At 41.0% G+C, this 7,696-nt stretch overlaps 1 long non-coding RNA gene across 1 annotated transcript in view; it reads right to left on the reverse strand.

Annotated features, from left to right (window-relative positions):
* Nucleotides 1-2,958: 2,958 nt before the first annotated feature.
* LOC112483105 overlaps nucleotides 2,959-7,696 on the reverse strand; it is a 6,047-nt gene continuing 1,309 nt past the window's right edge. Inside the window, exon 3 of the long non-coding RNA XR_003047507.1 lies at nucleotides 2,959-3,073. This is a non-coding gene — a long non-coding RNA (uncharacterized LOC112483105). The remainder of the gene's footprint in view (nucleotides 3,074-7,696) is intronic.

Raw genomic sequence — 7,696 nt, forward strand, 5'->3', positions numbered from 1 at the left:
GGAGTTTGTTGTTTTTCTTTCCTCTTATTTCATTTACATAGAAAATAGAAGACCTTTTCCACACAACACTCCACCAGTTTATAGGACACAGGCAGTGGGGTGAGGGAACAGGTCTTGAGAGCCCTCTTCCATATGCCACCCTTAAACTACTTTATTTCCCATTCGAAGGAGAAAAGTGAAGGAAAAAATTTCTTCACTAAAACTAAAGTTATCCTTCTTTAGAAGCTTTACAAATGGGGTAGAATCAAACTTAGAGAATTAGAGAGCGAAAGCCCAAAAAGGAAGTGTCTTGGCGTGCCTTCCTGCCCCTTATTGTGTCCTACGTTCTGAAGATACTGTACTTCATCCAAGAACCATCACCTCCTCCAAGAGGCCACCTTTGTCTGCTGTCTCCCGCAGATAGACTTTGTCTCCTTTATGGGACCCTGAATGACATGTGTCAGGGAGCCAGATCAAAGCTCAGCAAGACCGCAAATGGATTTAGTCTCCTCAGGTTTGGACGATCTCCCTTCTACCCACATTTCATGGGCAAGCCTTTGGACTGCAGTTATGTCTAGATCAGTTGAGGCCTTTTCGAGACGTGTCAGGATTTTTTGGGGGTTTCCTTTTCAGCTAAATGCTCCAGCCTTGACTCCTCTGTGTCTGAGCCCACTCAACTAAAAGCATATTTATTTCAGTGGGAATGTTAGAACATGGGGCGGGGGAGATTCTTTCTGCCCACAGCTGTTTCAAACCTTAGACGTTCAAATCTCCAAAGCTAACAGATCATCACTCAAGTTGATGGATCTGATTAGAGAACACATGCTCTTTCATGATCACTGGGATTTGGTGCCATCATCACAAACAACCTCTTAGATGAAAATGAGCTGTCACTAATCTTACAGTGGGTTAAAAAAAGAAATTGAGCGTACATCCTCTTCTTCCAACCAGAGTTCAGGGGTAGAACTCTGAAGCTTCTTTGCCTAAAATACTTCTCGTGGTGACCCTTTAAGCAAAGTCATCCAGTTGGTGCTCACCACAAACTCTACAAGGATCTTGCATTCCAGATTGAGTATTAAAATATAAATTATTTGAAAACCTTGACCAATTAAAGATGCATAACATCTTACTTGACTGGAAGATAATAATTGGTGATAGAATATTTATCCTATTCCTTATTTCTGGAAATAAAAATCCTCTCAGAAATACTAATTTTTCCTCAAACTTTTTTTCTGTCCCAAAAACAGAGAGATAAAAGGAAAAAAACACAATCCCTCAGTCACAGAAGCGATTCTGGGTGTAGTTTGGGGTTGCGGGGGAAATGGGTGTCCCATAAAGGGGTGACAGGCTCTGCAGTATCACAACTGGTGTGGAAGAGACTATAGTTTTAAAAGCCACATGAGTGATTAGGATGAGCCCTTCCATCTGCAATAATAGTTCATCCAACCAGGCTATATTTGCAGAGAAGGGCTGAAACAAACAAACAAACAAACAAACCACCTTAAAAAATGTAGTAAAGCAGAACCTTTGAGCAGTAATTATTGGGGTCCTACATGTGCTACTAAACTTAAAAATAAATTTACTACTTGTATTTTAGTGATTGTAACATATTTCTAAAGCAAGTTGAGCAGTTTTTACTAAGAATACACGCCGTTTTTCTCTTCCTTTCACGAGCGCTGTAACATTTTTTCTCTTACATGTATTCTCTATCATTTAACCAAATTTGCATATAAAACTGTTAGACAAGAGTGAAATATTTAATTCACATTATTTTCTTAAGCTAGCCCTAAACACAATAAACATAAATGGCCTAGAGTTTTAAAAATACTCTAGAATGCAAACATAAAATAAATCATCCATTGCTTAATGACTTTCATTTAAATAACTTGCAAATAGATTTATTCTGCTCCACTCTCTCCTTACATCCATATAGAAAAATAAAAGCAAATCATTTTTGTTTGAAATAAAATCCTGATCTCTGCTGCATCCATGACTGTTGAAAAATACAACATGCAGTTAGCAGAATCTTCTGGGTGTGAACTGTTAAATTTAAGTCAAGTAATAATCGAGTTAGTAATTTTCCCAAATTAGAAGCTTAACTTAGACCTTTCATTTCTAAAGAACCTGACTTCCTGTCTTCATTTTCATTCTTAAGACAACACCAGAAGAGAAGTTGGAGGAGTTTGCAGGAGAATTTTCAGTCTAGGCCAAGCAGCATAGCTTTGAGCTTGTCTCATTATCTGTGTGCTTGGAGCTGGCACAACCAGGAAGGAAACACGAGATCTACTCACGTCTCTGTCATTAAGGAGAAACCTGGTTCTATATGTACACACACACACACACACACACACACACACCCCTCATTTGCTGTCTGGCCTTCAAACAAGCATCATCACATGGCCATGTCAAGGAAACAGAAAGGGAAACTGCAACCTATATTGGCTTAAACCTACTTACAAGAAAAAAGAGATGACCTATGCACAAGGTGTTTTACCTTTATTCCAAGTGGCCAGCGAGAGAATTTGCATGAAATGAGCCAATTTTGTACCTTTCTAAACGATGTGAATTATTAATGTTTTTAATTATAGAATTCATTTTGATCAAGTGTCTACGTCAATCTCCGAGGAGTTTCCTCCTTTTTTTTCCTAGATTAAAAGAAAAAAAAAAAAATCACGGGTCCCAGAAAGGTAAAATAATCAAGTTGAAATCACTATATTTGGAGAGAGGGGTGTGTCTTGTGGACACAAGCCTTCCTGACTTTTGAAGCTAGATATTTTGGGGTCCTCTCAGGTGGAAGTCTTAAAAGTGGAAGTAACATGTGGGGTTCAAACCCGTGGCACCTCAGGGAGAAGCTGGGAAGTGGGAGTCCTCCAGCTGTGTGGCGTAACACCAAGTGGGGTTTATGGCAAGGCTGTGTCTCTGCCTATTTTATCACTTCAGTATGGATTTTTGTCTCGTTTGCCCCATGTGTAGCACTCACCTTCTGGACTTCTTTCACAGAGGATCGTTCTTTTGTAGCTGTAGATTTGGTGTGTCCATGAGAGGTGAGTTCAGGAGCCTCTTGCCATACCAGCTTGAACCGGAAGCTGAATCACTATTGACATTCAGGAATAAGAGGAAATTGGGATGGAAGGTAGGAATAAGGGTTCATAAACACATATACACATACCCTTGCTTCAGCAAAACTGCCACAGGATTTCTCCCTGGCATTCTCATTCCCATAGCTCTCAGGTTGAGCCAAATTATATGAATTGCTTGATTTCATCTATTACAAGCCTATGCATCTGATTTGCACAAGTTCACAAAGATTTTGTCTATTTTCCCATGAAATTCATAAGTCAGTTACTCTATAATGGCTCGATGGCCCAATGCCTCGGGCCCACTGACACCTTGGAGGGCACTGAGAGTCTCTGCTTTCAGTCCACCCCAAAACACCCCAGTCCTGACATCAGTAAATATGTATTCCCTCTGTGTCAGCAGTGAATTACTGGGGAGAGCTGGGGACACCCCACTGCTCAGTGTCACTATATAGTGGTTCTAAATTTATTTCTCCAGGCTGTCACTTTTTCCAACTTTACTTATGGCTCTATGACCAGGGAAGTACACAGTGTTGAGAGGAACCAGGGTGCACACACACTGAGGTCACTCACACATCCCAAACCGCCTGTGGCTGAATCAGCAACAGGCCAAAACATGCGCAAGGATACAGATGTTTTTCTTCTCATTCTCACCTTCTGTTCGTGGAGTTGGAGATACAGTTGCTGGCGAAGTGGGAAAAGGCAGTAGTTGTCCTATCCACATGTGTCCTAAATCTGCTGCCCTGCTGATGACCCCCTTACATCTCCATGGGCTCAATTCTCATCCCTCAAATTTCTCTCTATCAGTAGATCTTGTGAAGATGAACTAGCCTCTGACTTCAGGAATGCAATATTCTCCTACAAACTGTTTCCACAACAAGGGAGCAATGCCAGCTATGAATCTTAGGACATGGATCCAACAATTCTTTTCAAAAAGACAAAATAACAATTTCCAGTACAGCAAGAATGTACAATTTAAGTGAAAGTAACTAATGAAAATGTATTACCATTATACACAGAATAAAAGAAATATTTTTGAAGAAGTAAACTGAGCTACCTGCTAGCAGCTTAGTTTCAGCCACCCATATAAAAAGATTACTACGGATTCACATAATAAAACTAGTATTAATTAGCTAATTAATATATAATTGCTAATAATTTTAATCATGTTTAAGAGACTCTTCAAAGGCACAATATAATTATTCATGATTCATCTCACTAGTGGTTTCCACCTATGGCCTTTCTAAATACTAAATACTGAGATGGCAATGGTAAAATTAAAGCACCTTAATTAGAAGCCACAAAATAAATATGCTATGTGGCCATGTATCTATTTTGATTCATTTTATATGTAAATATAATTGAAGTTGGGTGTCTGGTTTTAATTGTGCATTTCCTCTTACAAAAGTTTAATTAATATGATACTGATGAATAAACCTTTTTCTTCTCAGCTCTAGATTGATTTAATAAGCTAAGAGGGAAGCAAAACCCTGCATTTAAGTTGGAAGGACGTGTGGCAAAGGCAGTGAGGGACAGCTGGGATGGAACGTCAATGGCTCTGTGATGTTAGACCAGTCACCAAACTTCTCTGTTACTCAGCTTCCTAATCTACAAAGTGGGAGTAATAACAGTGTCTATCTCACAGAATTTTTGTGAGGATTTAACAAATTAATCCATGTAAAGATCTTAGAACAGGAAGCACATAGTAAGATCAGAGTAAATATTAATTGCTTTTGTAATTTAACGGCATTTTCAACCACTTACTTGACTTTTGGATTTGATGGCACCTCAAAATCAACACAGCTAAAAAGGTGTCACCATTCTTCTCTTCAGAGCAGCTCCCCCTTCCACCCTCCTTAGTAATAAAACTCCAGGGCAGCGGTGCCACTATCTGATAGCCACAAAAGTGCCACCAACATAGTTGATTCCTCCTGCAACCGACCCTGCCCTGCTATCCAAATTGTCACCAAAGCCTCTTGATTCTTCCCTCAAAACCAGTCACCTTGTCACCTCCTCTCCATTCCAGCTACTATATTGTGTTATAATAAGAAATATATATTTGGTCTTTGTCCCTGGTTCCTGGCACTTTGAAGAGACTCTTCAAAAGCATGGCATTATTAGGTATTATTATTCATGATTTATCTCACTGCTGGTCTCCACCTATGGCCTTACTAAATAATAAATACTGCTGCTCTTAAAACCCTTGGAATCCTCTAAGTGATAGGATGATAGGAGTGTCTTTTGTTATTCATAATTAGTCCTTTCATATACCTGAGTTTATGCTAATGACTTTACTCTCAGAAAATGGGGACTGGTTGCCAGAGCAACCAACTAAATGATTAGAGGTTTGGAACTTTAGCCCCACCAACCCCCAACCTCTGGGGAGGGAAAAAGGGCTGGGGATTGAGTTAATCACCTATAGCCAATGATTTAATCAGTCATGCCTAAGTAATGGGACTTCCATAAAGATCCTAAACAAAAGGATTTGGAGAGCTTCCAGGTTGGCAAACATATCCACACGCTGGGAAGGTAGCGCATCCTGGGGACAGAAGTTCCTGTGCTCACAGTGCTTCCAGACTTTCCCCTACATACCTCTTCATCTGGCTGTTCCTTTGTATCCTTGTAACATCCTTTATAATGAACAGGTAATACTAAGTAAAGTGTTTCCCTCAGTTCTGTGAGCTGTTATGCAAAGTATCAAACATAAGGAGAGAGTCATAGGAACCTCTGCTTGTAGCAAGTCAGAGATTAGTGTGGGCAACCTGGGGACCCACCATGTGTGATTGGCATCTGAAGTAGGAACAGTTTTGTGGGACTGAGCCCTTAACCTGTAAGGTCTGCACTAACTCTGGGTACTTAGTATCAGAACCAAATTAACTTGTAGGACACCCAGTTGGTATCCACAGAGAACTGGAGAAGTGCTCCATGTGGAAAAGCCATGCATTTGGTGTCAAAGTGTTTTGAGCAGAGAAACCGTTTTCCTTCACAGGCTCCACATGCCAATGGAGACTCGTTACTTCAAAGCTCAGTCTCTTCTGGTTAGCACCCCTTGCTCAGGAATGCTGCCTTCCAGTTTGTCAAAAAAGACACTGTCGGCTGTATCTTCTTAAAGTGCTGCTGCCATTGTGTCACCTTCCATCTCGAGCTCTTTGCCTGGCACTCAGGACCCTCAACACTCTGTCTCCAAACTACCTTCCGACCTGGGCTGTCACTATTCAGAGTCGATTTGCTCTGAATGGGCTGCTCGTTGACACCTACGTTGTACGGCGCTTCAGTAGCAAGAAGCAGAGCCTCACCCACTGTCACCTTCAGTTGATGGGGAAACGTATATGGGGAATACAGAGGCCAGGACTTGTCTCAGCAGTCATGCGCTTTGTTTCAAACATTGGGTTGCCAGAAAAAATACAACACTGGTGACATACTTATTCTAAAAATCATTTGTTGCTTATCTGAAACTCAAATTTAACCAGGTATCCTGTTTTATTTTGTGTTGTGTTGTTGTTATTGTTTTGTTTTTTTGTGTGTGTTTACTGAAGCTGGCAACCTTATCTCACATACAACCAGGAGGAAATCGGGGACTTTAGTTTACAATGGCAGCTGCAGTGTCCCAACGAAAGAAGTCTCAGGGTCCAAATCCGCTAGGGGCAAGGAGAGTAATGTGAATGCAGCAGGGCTTGTGCAAGATGATATATGGCAAGTGACACTGGTCTCAAGTGTTGGAGGAACACCCCAAGAAGCAGTGGAAACTTATAAACTGGTGTGCACTACTCATACTCTATCTAAAGCAAGTAAATGCTACTCATCCCCAGCCATTGTTACCATCAGGGATGTGGCAGAAATATTCAAAAAATTCCTCAATGTTTGAGAGCTCTCTATCTGAAAACTTTTGATGTTTTAATATTCACAACTAATTTAATAACAAAACAATGTTCTGGCAACCCTGTGTGGACAGACAGAAAAAAAAGTGTGCTGACCACACTAACTGACCTGCAGGCTACCATCTGTTGCCTCGGCTCTATAGGACCTCTGGAGGTCAGTCTTCAAATGGGAAGAGGTATCCTTTGCCCCAACTGTGATCTGCCATTACAGTGGCTTAGCTGCAATTCTGCTCTCGACCAATGGACTCTCTTGGTACATCTTGATCTGAATTCTATGAAAGAGAGGATCTGATTGGGTTGGACAATTACCTTGTAGCATATAGGTACAAGCACTCTTCTTGGTCATTGGCCAACTTAGAGAAGTATCCTCTCTAGTCCAATCAGCTGTACTCTGGGAGGAGCATTACAAAGTCCAGACACCTCACCTCTCTCTCGCTCCAGTTCTCTGAACGCAAGTCATACTGGCCTTCTTTCAGTCCCTCTTTCTGCCATCTTCTTTCCCACCACAGAGTATCTTATATTGCTTGTCTGTTCTCTCATCACCAAATTAACACTTTCAAGTACTTCAGATCTCAGCTCAAGTGTCACTTTCTCAGGGAATTCTTCCTTGGCCTCTCTGAATAAGACAAAGACCATCACTATATACTCTTACGCTACCCTGTGCCCATCGATGGTATTCAAGACATTTACTGGTACTGTGCAGATATTGACCAAGAGAACGTAGGTCCAGTCAGAATGTACACTGAGACAAGATCCTGGAGG

This window comes from Pteropus alecto, unplaced genomic scaffold (genome assembly GCF_000325575.1).
Source record: "Pteropus alecto unplaced genomic scaffold, ASM32557v1 scaffold206, whole genome shotgun sequence".
Lineage (NCBI taxonomy): Eukaryota > Metazoa > Chordata > Mammalia > Chiroptera > Pteropodidae > Pteropus > Pteropus alecto.